The sequence below is a fragment of the Nyctibius grandis genome, chromosome 2, assembly GCF_013368605.1.
Source record: "Nyctibius grandis isolate bNycGra1 chromosome 2, bNycGra1.pri, whole genome shotgun sequence".
In the NCBI taxonomy this organism is placed as follows: Eukaryota; Metazoa; Chordata; class Aves; order Nyctibiiformes; family Nyctibiidae; genus Nyctibius; species Nyctibius grandis.
Window position 1 is genome coordinate 69,142,326 of NC_090659.1, and position 13,979 is coordinate 69,156,304.

General features: G+C 40.7%; 1 protein-coding gene across 1 annotated transcript in view; it reads right to left on the reverse strand.

Moving 5' to 3' along the window:
- GPC5 (glypican 5) overlaps window positions 1-13,979 on the reverse strand; it is a 770,794-nt gene that overhangs the window by 537,307 nt on the left and 219,508 nt on the right. The window lies entirely within an intron of this gene.

Genomic DNA, 13,979 nt, shown 5'->3' on the forward strand with positions numbered 1-13,979 from the left:
TTTCCCTAAATCATTGTGACACCATCTGCTCACATCTTTTGACTTATTTCCATATATCAAAGCAAAACTGGTCAGGAAATAGAACAAATATTCACTTCATAGTAAAAGATGAAAAAATATTGTCATTGCTATGAAAAAAGTTTAACTCATCACAAAGCCTTATTGAAACAATGTACCTAAACAGAGAATCTATTTTCTACATTGCCAAGACAGTCCATTCACTGCTAATGACAAACACTCAAATAGTCATACCAGCCACTTTTTAGATCCATTCACACTTTTTTCATAAGCTGTACATAGTCTTGTCAGCAGTGTTGTAAAATGCTGGAGACAGAGCTAAAGAAAACACCCAAAGTGCATGCAAGTCAACATAAACATGGATTTTAAAGCATGAGCAATGACGACACTAACAACATTAAGTGCTGTTTCCTTTTGCCTTATGACCAGAAACAGAGAGGGTGGCAGCAGAACTGCTATGGTTTTAAACAGTCAATAAGATGCACGGCCCATGAATCTTAATTCATATTTTCTTTTGTTTCACTCTGAGACTGCATATCAATCTAATAGTCAGGCTTTCTTAGAGCCACCGCAGGTATTACAGGAGGATGTGCCTGCACCAATCTACTATAGTGTGTCCACACCCTAGCTACTCAGATCACTCATGCAATTCAGTGCACTGTTGTGCCTATCTGGGTAAGATCCTCAGGTTTTATTTTTGAAGGAATTGGTGCATTGGTTTCTCTCATAAGACTTAATCAAGATGCAGCACAGACGTGCCATCAGCAACGTATTGGTATGGTCATTGAAAAAGACCGACCATGGACATATTAACAGTGGTAGACCTTGGCACTTTTGTTTTTTTTCAAGTGGCTTGCCAGATATGCTTTATTTAAATATTTTAGTATTTTGCTGGAATCAGTGTATTCAGTTTTCCTATGAAGTTCCACATCGGCACTAATGAATGCATGTATCATTTGAGATGTGATGGAGCAAGTGGACCTGACGTGAAGGCAGAAGACCGAGAAAGAGTGACCAAACCAAAGGATGATCTAACAAAATGATCTCTGCAGAATGAATGACTGGGGCAAAATTAGACAGGTCAGTCCAGTCATCCTAGTTAGTGTAGCTATTTTATTAATCTTACTGTGTCATTAGCAATCTGGAACTACATTTGAGAGAGTTTTACAATACTTGGGTCAGTTTCTATGCTGATGTAAACTCACATTGCCAGTTCACACCAACTGAGAATCTAGTCCACTCGTTACAGCAAATTCTTTATACTTGGCTAATCTAGTTTGTTGTGTTTAGTGTATTCCACTCCCTTTATTAGCAAGGAAAAAAAGATCTATGACCTTGGTTACTTTCCTGTGAAAACAGTCCTTTATCTCAGGGTAGAGAAGTGTGTGGTATGAATAAAGCTGCTAAACAGAAAATTGAGCAAGAGATTGCTCTATGGAAAATGTGGAAGTAATGTTTTGGGAAATCCCCCATGAGCTTCACAGGCTGGTGGGTGTGACTGAAGGCCCTCTTCCTCTGTAACGGTGACATTCTTAAAATCCTGAGTGTATTGAATAAAGCAGATGGCTTCTACAACAACAGTATTTTGATAGCTGCAAGCAAGTTAAGGCTGTGACAAAATGTAAAAGCAAAATGTAAAACAAATTGACACTCTTATTTAATTTTTTTTTTTGTTGTTTCTAATGTTCTGAAACTTGTGACTGGAATACTTGTGTTTCCATTACACTGGAGTGTGCATAGAGATCATATGGAAGTTCTTTGTTTTTTTCCATAAAGATTGCAGCAATCTCTGTCCTCAAATTACTTATTACAAATTTATATAGCACAGCTGGTGTTCTGTATAAGCCACTGGGCATTGTTGACACTACACTGAACAGGTACATTTACAGTACTCAAGAGAAAGTGTAATGGTTTTTGTTTTCAAAAACTCCTGAAACATCTGCAAGGTACAATGAAAAAATATAAATAGAGTCTACACCACCTCACTTCAATCAGCAAATGCTGACTATTAGGAATTAATTTACCTTCTACTATACCCTTGATAGAGTATAGTCATTTATCTTAACTGCCAGGTAAGGGAAAGGCAAGAGCAGATTAAAGTTGGCCCAGCAATTCAGACATTTCAGGATGGCAAGAACTATATAAAAGTATAAATGGAAAATTCTGTCACTAGACAATATTGTTCTGCCCTACTATAGAAAAAGGAACAGACTCAATCCAGTTCACTTAGAACAGGTAAAGCTAGTAAGCGAAGGTTATGGGTTTACTACTTGAGGGAGCTATTTTAAAAATCACCCCCTGAAACAGCAAAAAATGTCACCTTAACCTACTCAGAATGACTCATGCCACATAAACTAAGGTCATGTTTATGACTTAAGTCGTGTTACAACATTGAGTATTTATTATTGAAAAGAAATAGCAAAGTCCATGTCTGCAAAGAAATTAATCAAAATGGTGGGTAACTAGAAAAGCTAAAGGCACAGGAGGCAGGAAAACCTACAAATATCAGTGTTTCAGACCAGTGAAATGAGCCTCAGTAATCTGTGTTTTAGTATACTTTGATTTGCTGAGGACAAATTCCTGGAAATAAATTGAATGAGAAAATGAAAAAAAATACCTTTTCAAGAGAGCCGAGAGATTGCACAGCCTAACCACTCACAGCACAGAGCTTGATAAACATGTGGTGGTACTGATGTGACTTTGTTTTTTGTGGCAGGGCACAGCTGAGGTCCATTACACTGCAGATCTTTTCCAGGTCTATGTTCTTGTGTCTGGCTAGTTGGGGTTTGATTAAGTTGCCTAAACATAAGAATTTAGCACAATTAGAGATACCTACTTTTCTACCTTTTAGACTTCATCCTAATTATGGCAACTAGATTTACTGAATGTCTTTAAAAGATTTAAGAGAAAAGTATGTGCTCCTTGATGTAGCTGAGAGCATATGGGAATCCCAGTCATCTTGACTATCCCTCTGCTGGTAAAAAAGACGGGACCAAGACCTATCCCTGGTGCTGGGAAAAAGTAGCATGACACAGGTCCGTACAGCTATCTGCTCCTTCTTCCCAAGGTGAAGTGGCAGTCCACAGTGCAGGCAGGCAGGGAGCTCAGAGTATTTCTCTAGCACCTCTTGGCCCTACTGTTACCATACCAGGTTGAAATCCTTGCTATAGTAGTCTGCAAAGAGCCTTGATCCTAACTATTGACTATTAATTGTGTGCTTTAACTGTGTTCAGTCTAATACAGAATAACCCTCCTCTGAAAGGCTTCAGGATTGTTAAAGAAGGCTCCTCAAATAATACAATTAATAGAAAAAGGCTGATTATTTCTTCCAGTATTTTGCAGTATCTGTCCTCTCCTTAAGAAAAATTGGTCTGTACATCGCAAAGTACAGCTTCCATACTGTGAGACTTACTTAAGATGAGCTGCACATTTGTGTATACTTTTTAAAGCCGCAATTGTAGGGGTCATATGTTCAATGCCCTTAAGAGGTTAAGTGTCATGTTTCAGCATATTTTAAAGCTTGCAAATCTTTTTGTTGTTGCACTGCAGGTCAAAAGTGCAGATCCTGACAGGTCACTGGTTCCCACTTGGTGATAAACAGTGCTCTACAGGAGATTTCATACCTGCCGCTGAAAAAGACTGATGCCCAGAGCCTGCTTAAGGGGGTAATATAGTCTCTATCTTGACATAATCTCTAATGTTAAAAGCTTCATTTGAAAATAATATTCACTGATATTTTACTCGTTGTAAAAAATATTCACTTTTGGGAGGACAGGAAGAGCACAAACAGCATTTCTTCTTTCCTTTGATTCTATAAGTGTATTTGTATAGATTCTAGTTTAGAACAAGTCCAGCTTCTGCTTTTGTAAATCAGAGTCCAGGAAGAATTTGCTATTATAACCCAACAGGAGAAAAATCAATAAACGTTAAACTTGTCTCTCAGTGCCTGCTAGACAATGTTTATGAAAAATGCTGACACCAACAATATGGAGGGAGTCCATGCTTATCTGTAACAAAAAAAAGAATGTATTACTTTTCCTGTTACCATGCATTTTGTTTCAGAAAATGGGTATCTGAGTTGCTAGAGCACTTGCTCAACTCTCCAGGTTGATTACTTGGTAACAGAAGTCAGGAAAGAAAGATTTATCAGCATAATTAATTCTTTTTGCCCTGCATGCAGTACACTGATGCCATCTACAGACATGACTAAAAGCATTCCTAAATGCATCCAATTCAATCTATGAAGCTTCTCTCCTGGATATTAATTAATACATTTATTTCACTGACTATGACTGGAATACTAATAGCTTAGCCACTGGAGATCAGATCCCCTTGACCAAAATCAAATGAAAGGCTCTCACCAGTTCAGCAGAAACTGAATCAGGCCCTGCAACAGTTTTTCAGTCTTACAATAACCCCCCTTCCCTTCTTCTGCAAACTAAACTATTTCCTCTAATTTTCCTGCACAAGACAAACTGTTCCCTCGTGCGCTGATAATTCCTTTAGTTTGATTCAGACAGAATGACCAAACCCTTCTGAGAGGTAAACTGTTCTGCTACATCATATATATCATTTCAGCACAATGTCTCTTACTTGAGATTATCCCAACAAAACAGTTTTACCTGACAAACACCAAGAAAAGACTAGCAATATAATGCATACCCTCGGACACAGCCCTGCATTGCTTTTCCATTCCCAGAACATTCAAACCTTTGAAAGGTTCCTCTTCCACTCACTTATCTCTATTTTAAGGTTAAACAAATGCAGTCTGATCTGGTTTGGATTTTGTTTTATGGCTTTTGTTCAATTTCTCTTAGCCTTCATTACATCCCTTAGGTAATTCTGTTCTCTCACTTGTCATTAACATTTTGTTCAGTATATACGTTGCACTGCAAAAACTGCGACTGTTTATTTTTGGAAATATCACAGAATCGGGATCACAGAATCAATCAGGTTGGAAGAGACCTCTGGGATCATCGAGTCCAACCGTTGCCCTGACACCACCATGTCAACTAGACCATGGCACTAAGTGCCATGTCCAGTCTTTTCTTAAACACATCCAGAGATGGTGACTCCACCATCTCCCTGGGCAGCCCCTTCCAATGGCTAATAACCCTTTCTGTAAAGAAATGCTTCCTAATGTCCAACCTGAACCTCCCCTGGCGCAGCTTGAGGCTATGTCCTCTTGTCCTATCGCTAGTTGCCTGGGAGAAGAGGCCGACTCCCACTCCACTACAACCTCCCTTCAGGTAGTTGTAGACTGCAATAAGGTCACCTCGGAGCCTCCTCTTCTCCAGGCTAAACAACCCCAGCTCCCTCAGCCGTTCCTCGGAGGTCAGACCCTCCAGACCCTTCACCAGCTTGGTCGCCCTCCTCTGGACTCGCTCCAACACCTCAACATCTTTCTTGAAGTGCGGGGCCCAGAACTGGACACAGTATTCAAGGTGCGGCCTCACCAGTGCCAAGTAGAGAGGGACGATCACTTCCCTAGACCGGCTGGCTACACTATTCCTAATAGAGGCCAGGATGCCATTGGCCTTCTTGGCCACCTGGGCACACTGCTGGCTCATGTTTAGCCGGCTGTCGATCAGCACCTCCAGGTCTCTTTCCACCGGGCCGCTTTCTAACCACTCTTCCCCCAGCCTGTAGCGCTGCATGGGGTTGTTGTGGCCGAAGTGTAAGACCCGGCACTTGTTCATGTTGAACCTCATGCCGTTGGTCTCGGCCCATCTATCTAACCTGTCCAGATCCCTCTGTAGGGCCTTCCTACCCGCCAGCAGATCGACACTGCCACCCAGCTTGGTGTCATCTGCAAATTTACTGAGGGTGCACTCAATCCCTACGTCTAGATCATCTATAAAGACATTGAACAGCACTGGCCCCAGAACTGAGCCCTGGGGAACACCGCTAGTGACCGGCCACCACTTGGACTTTGCCCCATTCACCACCACTCTCTGGGCTCGGCCAGCCAGCCAGTTTTTAACACATTGAAAAGTCCACCCATCCAAGCCCCGGGCAGCCAGTTTGTCTAGAAGGATGCTGTGGGAGACAGTGTCGAATGCCTTACTGAAGTCTAGATAGACTACATCCACTGCCTTGCCCTCATCTACTAAGCGGGTCACTTGGTCATAGAAGGAGACCAGGTTGGTCAAGCAGGACCTGCCTTTCATGAATCCATGTTGGCTGGCCCCGATGCCCCGATTGTCCTGCATGTGCCGTGTAATGGCACTCAGGATGATCTGTTCCATCACCTTGCCTGGCACCGAGGTAAGGCTGACAGGCCTGTAGTTCCCTGGATCATCCTTCCGATCCTTCTTGTAGATGGGCGTTACATTTGCTAATTTCCAGTGAGCTGGAACTTCTCCAGTTAACCAGGACTGCCGGTAGATAATCGAATCATATCATACCATATCATCCGAATCCAGACATAGTCACTAGTTCGTTCTCAACAAATACTCTTTACTTGCATTTTTAGTGAAATTGGAGTTGGAAATGTACTGTGTCCTGTAAAAGGTCTGATGAGAGAGGGAGGTTCTACCTGAGATATCAGAAACATGACTGCATGATGTAACTGCAGTGTTCTCTTTGCTCTGAGGTTGTACTTCCTTAAATAAAATTATGTAAATAAACTTAGCATTCTTTATTACTAACCATGATACAAGATACTTACAAAATCAAACTTTTCTAAGTCATTATATTCACAATGTCTTTTTCTGTATGGGTAGAAACACGAGAAAGGAACAGCAGCACTGACAACAGGCAGCACACATATACCAAGGGCAAATTGTGCCTGACCGTCTTGGTAGTCATCTGTGATGACATGACTGGCTCTGTGGACGAGGGGACAACAATGAATGTCGTATAACTTAACTTTAGCAAAGACTTTGAAATGGCCTCTCATAGTATTCTTATAGCCAAGCTGGTGAGATATGGTTTGGGTAAATGGACTGTAAGGTAGGTGTAAAATTGGCTGGATCACTAGGCTTAATGAGTTGTGATGAGTAGAACAAAGTTTAATTGGAAACCACTTCAGTGAAGTCAATGGTGGGGCTGATGCTGTTTAATGGCTTTATTAATGACCTTAACAATGAAAGGAAATGCACTTTCAGCAAGTTTGTGGGTGATGTCAAATTGTGGAAGAATTCCCTGCTGGAAAGCAGGGCTGCAATTCAGAGGCATCCCTACAGACTGGAGAAATGGGCCAACAGGAATCCCTTGAAGTTCAGGAAAGGCAAATGCAAATTCCTGCTCCTGGGAGGAATAACCCCATGTCTCAGTACAGGCTTGAGGGATGATGGGCTGGAAAGCAACTCTGCAGAACAGGACCTGGGAAACCTGGTGGACAAGATCAGTAAGTCAGCACTGATCCCTTGCAGCAAGGAAGGCGAACAGCGTCCTGGGCTGTATCATCAAGACTAGAGTCAGCACAGCAAGGGAAACGAGTGATTGTTTCTGTTCAGCACTTGTGAGACCACATATGGAGCGTTGTGTCCAGTACAAGAGAGACACACAGATACTGGAGTAAGGTCAGTGAAGGACCTCCAAGATGGTCAGGAACTGGGACACAAGACATACAAGGACAGTCTGAGGGAGGTGCGTCTGTTCAAGTCTGGCAAAGAGGCAGCCTGAGGGGATCTTATTGCTGTCTACAACTACCTAATGGGAGGGTGTAAAGAAGACAGAATCAGCTTTTTCTGAGAAGTGCACAGTGACAGGACAAGAGGTAACAGACACAAATTGAAAGGAAGGAAATTCCATGAAAAAATTCAGAAGGAATTTAATCAAGCCACAGGAACAGGTTGCTCAGAGAGGCTGTGGACTCACTCACAAATTGGCTTTTTAAGGATGTTCATTTTTAGGAATCATTAGAGGCTCTTACAAATTTCATTCATGATGGAGGGAGCTGTAAGGATGGAATCTGTGAGACAGACCAAGAGTGTTCTTAAATAAAAAGGATTTTAAAAGAGAGTACAGGGAAATACAGACTGAAATGTCCAAAACTAATAAGCAGGCGAAGGTAATATTTTCTTTAAATACACTTTATGTAACACAAAGTATTGGTGCCTAGAGCTTCAAAGTAAAGTAGGAGCTATCTAGGCCTTAGCATTGCTAGAGGCACTAGCTGTTCTACCCTTGCCCTGTACTCCCTCATAGTGTGGTGATGATGCCAACTAATACTTTGTCAAAATTGGTGGAAAGGAAAAAAATCCTGCACCCTTCATCTTTAAGTGTATCTACATGAAAAAAGTTAATATTAAGATAGTTATTAACCGAATAATCCCATTTATTTATATCATACTATTATGAAGAAGTGTGTGCTTTCTTAATACATTTTTGTACATCTTTTATAATTGCTAAATGATTGAGCTATGAAACAGGCTGCTTTGTTTCCTATGGCAGGGCAAAGAAGAAAACAGTTAAATTTTCCCAGTTTGGATATGTTTGGCGAAGTTTTTTGGGTAGATGTATGTAAGTAATTAGAATATATATTATAAAATAAAAGGGTACTAGCATATATAATCTCCCTTTTTTTCACATTATATTGTGAAAGAAGATGTAAATATAGTTGTCAGAGCTACAGCTCATATTATTTAAAGCAACTGGGATATATTTGCTAAGAGAGACAGAGAGACTCAGCTAACGCATGCACGTATAAAAATTTACTATAGCACAAATGTTAAGTGACTGGTTTCATTAACTGTGCACTCAAAAAACTGCCCCCAAAATGCATTGTCTAGCCAGTTCCTTAGAAAACATACAAAAATTATTACGTAGTTGGACAATTCGGACAAAATCTTGATAAGGAGCAATACTGAGAACAGAGCACTGATGTGCCCATTTGCACAATGAAGTCCGCGAAAAATCAAAAGAATCCACGAAACTTGGACCAAACTTAAAAAGGAGTTAGCCTTTGTTTGGGGACAGAAGTGCAACAGAATCTTGTGATCTGCATAATGAAGTGAAGGCTGAAGTTACCACACTGGGCAGACTCAGATTGCAAACTGACATTTCTGTTGGTCAAACTGTCCTTGCGATCAGAAAACAGGGGCAGTTGTGTTTTCTGAAATTCAAATGATTAAAGTTGCAATGCAATATTTAAATCCAATGTTTTAAATCACATTACAAGAATAATCTTTTTTTTTGGACAGAAAATTCCCCAGTCAGTAAATTAAGGTCACTTAGATAATTTCCTATTCAGATTTGTTTGACATTTAAATTATTAATGAAACAAAAAAAGATTAAGCAAAACAACTAAGAGGAAAGACAAACATATGACACAGAAAAAGAAGTCATGATTAATTGAAAAAGTCTACAACAATTTCATAATTCCAAATCTCTAAACACCCATAGATTCATATGGTTGCTACAAACTGACCATAACCAGCTTACTCTATCCAAATCAAAATATTTATACATTTGAATGGAAAACAGATATTTCTACAGTTGGACATCTCACAACCGTATTATTATATGGTATCATTTTACTGTAAACATTCAATTATTTTTTAAGTTCTTAAAGAGATTACTGACATAAGTATAGCTTTTGCACCAGCTATTTTCCAGTCTTTAACAAATATGATTTAACAAGGTCTTGAAGTCAGATGTCATATAGATTGAATAACGTTTGTAAAAAATATGTAAATACCAGTGTCTGAAAGTCATTTAAAATCATTCAGAGGACTATTACCTCTGAAATCTGTCTGAATCAGTGTTAATTGGCATGCTTAAAATAGCCTGAGGAAATATTAGCATGACTATAAAGAGCCACTATACTAACTGCCCTCCAAAACACATGCAACACAATTGAATCCACGAAATAAAGGTTGATGATCTACATTTATATTGTATATTTCAGGCTAAATTTAAGTATTAAATACTTCCTTCTTAATAAATGCAAGGACATCTTATACTATATAGTTTGCATTCATATTTATTTTTAAAGATGATACATATCACCTCAAATCAGCAAAGTATTGAAATATCTGTAGCATATTTTAAGGTTCAATTTAACTTAGCTTAAGGCAGACATCTAAAACAGGTACCTTGAACAGTAGTGCAGAATTGTATCCATACAAAGACTGATAGGATAATTCTTCCTACTAGGATAGTTCCTCCAGCATGGAACCAGTCAGATCTGTATGATGAAGCTATCTTGAGCTCCAAGACACAAGTGGCCATATGCAGACTCAGTGTTCTGAATAGTCCTTTCCACCATTGCTAACTCTAAATTATCAGAAGTATGTCCAGCCATGACCTGGGACACTGATGTATGGCACAGGCCAAAAGTGTCCCCAGCCTTGTTCCAATAATGTAAAAGTAATAATGCTAAAAATGTCAGCACTATAGTAAACTGGCATACTATATTTTTGAGGATATATGCAGTATAGAAAATCCTATATCTTTCCAGAGACACCTGTATATGAACTAGTCTCCTTGTGTAATTTCTACGTGATAGACATCTAATGTCAGGTGACCCTGACTTCTAAAATCAGAGATAAATACCTGCTATTTTTTTTCTGTGGATTTTTAATCCCCTAGTTTGAATTCAGCATAACTGCATAAGATGTTTGACTCTTTTGGATATCCTACTGTTAGGAAGTGACTGAGAAGATGACAGTGACAGCAGGCCAGGAAGAGGCACCAACATGGTGACACCAGGATGCTGAGACTGTCTGTCTCAGGTGTTCGCCTATTAGCCAGGGAAATCATTTTGCTTCATCTTAGAGATCTTGAAGATCTGAACTTTAAACATGTATTTCACTTTAAACATTTGTATAAGTTACATTGCAATGAAAATGGAAGAGTATACTTGCATAGAGTCTTTTGATGATGATATACCTCACTACAGCCTGGAAAATTCATGCTGCCTCTGTGTTATGAAAAGATAACTCTGAAGCAGACGTTCCAGTGTGACTGATATCCAAATAAAAGTCACCCAAAGATCTGAGGATTACAGAATTCATGTAAAATATGGGCAGCCTACGTAATTTGGACTGTGAGCAAGAGACTAGAAGCAGGTTAGCAGGAATTTAAGGAATTTTTGGTATACATATTGGTTGTTTCAGACTGTTAGTGTAACACGTGGGTTTCTGTTGTGCTGAGGACGACAACCTAGATATGGGAATGACCACCAGCCATCCAGAAGAAGGGCTGTCAGTTTTGTCCCCGAAAGATACATTAGGAGAACAGGTGATCCAGAGGGAACACTATTTGGAAGCAGGAAACTATTATGAATGACGATGCATCAAAAGAAACAAAAGTCTACCTGGGTATCACTAAACTGAAGCCACCTTAGCTGGATCTAGAGGTCACCACAGCACAGAGTTTATGGGAAGTTGCAAATAATTTTAGTCCATTAAAAACAGTAAAGAAATAATTTAGGGAGAAAACAAACAGGAAACAAGCTGAAACTCAATATTTTATTAAGGAATAGAACAAGAAATCTAAGGCTTAGCTGTGTACCTCCATTGCACGGAGTCTGCACTGAGCACCCCTGATGCCCTTCTACCTAAAGTTGTATTGCAAGTTGTGCAAACAAAGGTGCAGTCGAGGCTCAAGCAGGAGAGTTCGCCTAGAACTTAGTATTTGGATGGAGGGTGGAGGATTTTGTGATTGAAGAAGAGAACTGATATACCAGACACACCCCTTTAAACCCTTGTTTAAATTCCAGAAGCATGTTGGCAGGTATAGCACAGCTGTATGGCTTTGGGAAAGCATCTTCAGTTCTTGACGTTTTTATTTTCCATCTGTACAGTGGCAGTAATATTGTCTTTCTGTTACTGAAATGCTGGGAAGACAAATCAGCTAATGAATAAATGACTTCCTAACTATACTTCGACTGACTACACAAGCCACGAACACTGGTGAGTTCTCAAGTGCAGTTGAGTATTTGTCTGAATTGCAAATGTTTACAAGGTAAGATAAAAGGGCACATTGTCCACCCTCTCACTCCCCTGCCTGATCATTCCCAAAGGAAGTCCAGGAACATGCCCTAAGACAACAATAATGGCATTTTGCAGCAAATTCCAGATGTGGAGAGTTACTTTGCTGTTAAAAATGTAGCTCAGAAGCTGAAAAGATGGGTGTGTCCTGGTTTGGCCCAAACCAGGCCAATTAGTCTTAGAGAAACCAAGGTCACTGCTAAATTCCTCACTGCTTATGAGTGAAGAGCCGAAAGGGGGTCGCACCTGCAGGGAGGAGCGGACAGGGCAGGTGACCCAAGATTGACCAACAAGGTATTCCATCCCATACACGTCATTCTCACTTTCCTATTTATCACTAACCCACTGCCTCCTGGAGGTGGGGCCCAGGAGGGAGGGGCCCTCCTGTCTCCCACTGATTGGTACCAGCTTTGCCAATTCTCCAGTTAAAAGCCTGCAGGTGTGATGGCAGGGGGACCTACTGCATTTTCCTCTCTGCCTGTGCTGGGGGAAGCAACTCTGCCTGAGGAGGATTTCCAAGCTCTCAATCTTGGTTTTGTATATGTTTGTATATATTTGATTATTTCTATTATACTTATTATACTTTTTTTTCATTACTATAGTTTATTAAAACTGTTTTAACTTTCCAACCCATAAGTCTCTCTCCCTTTTCCCTTTCCCTTGTGGGGGGGGGAAGAGGGTTAACAGAGAGTGTCTGCCACTGGGTTAATAGCTGGCCCAGCTTTAAACCGTGACAGATTTATTGGTGCCCAACGTGGGGCTTGAGAGAAGCTCCAACAGGTTGCTCTGATAAGTTGAATCCTGGCTCTGGTGGGAGGAGACCTGGAGAGCTCAGCTGAGAGAGTATCAGATTTCTTCCTTTGAGATTTACAAGGGGTTGGAAACTAAAACAGATAGTGAAGATGGTGATGTCATTTTTGAATGCTGTGTTATCTCGTCTTTTTATAGAGTTTCTTTAATAATTGAGTATTGCAATGATGCCTTACCTGCCGTGGGCACTGTGTTATTGCTTGCTTCTTATGAATGTTTACATGCAGTTTAGCAGTGGGCACTGGTCGAAATGTATTGTTTTGGTATGGGGTTTGATACTGATTTATGCTGTGATAAACTGGGCAGTTCCTATTCCGATCTCTTATCTCTATGACACAATGATGGGCAGTTTTAATCGCGAATCAGTAGCAGCGACTTCATCTGCACGCTCCAGGCGTCCTTTAGCTGATTCTGTTAATGATTACACTTCCAGTTTTACTTCGGGAAATAGTACCTTCTCCTTTTCTGCCAAGCTGATTCCACTAGATTTTGCGAAATTAGGATGGTGATGTCTAGGTGGCATGTTTTTATTTTTGGTTGTCCTGAATGTGTTTCTGATGTGGGATAAGATTAAATATCGGTGCAGGGACAGTTGTAGGTGTCATGCAGCCACCTCAGATCCTACAGCGTGTGCTGCCGCTACAGCCACTAAATCCACTGAAACCTCGGCAGCCTGCACCACAGCTGCTACACCCCCCAAGATGGCCACTGCAGCTACTCAGACCCCAGCATCTATCGAATCTGTACCAATTGCTCCTGTAACCAGGAAGAAATACCAAAAGAAATCAGCTTGTGAAGAGAAGGATGATGACTCAGAGCCTTCTAAGGCAGAGCCATCATATGACCCAGGTGAGGGCCCTTCTCAGGCAGAGTTAGGGCCTGACACAGATGGGGGTTTCCTCAATCGTCCTTTTAAAGCAGATCCATCACAGAAGAAAGGTCCTTCTAAAGCAGAACTATCACAAGAGGAGGACTCAGACGTAGAGATAACCTACCACTCCTTATCCCTGAAGGACCTGAGAAATATAAGGAAAGACTTCAGCCATTATGATGGTGAGCCTATTATTACCTGGTTGCTCCGATGCTGGGATAATGGGGCAGATAGCATGCAATTAGATGGCAGAGAAGCCAGACAGTTGGGATCCCTGTCCAGAGATGGTGGTATTGATAAGGCGCTCGCAAGAAAGTCAAACACTATCAGTCTCTGGA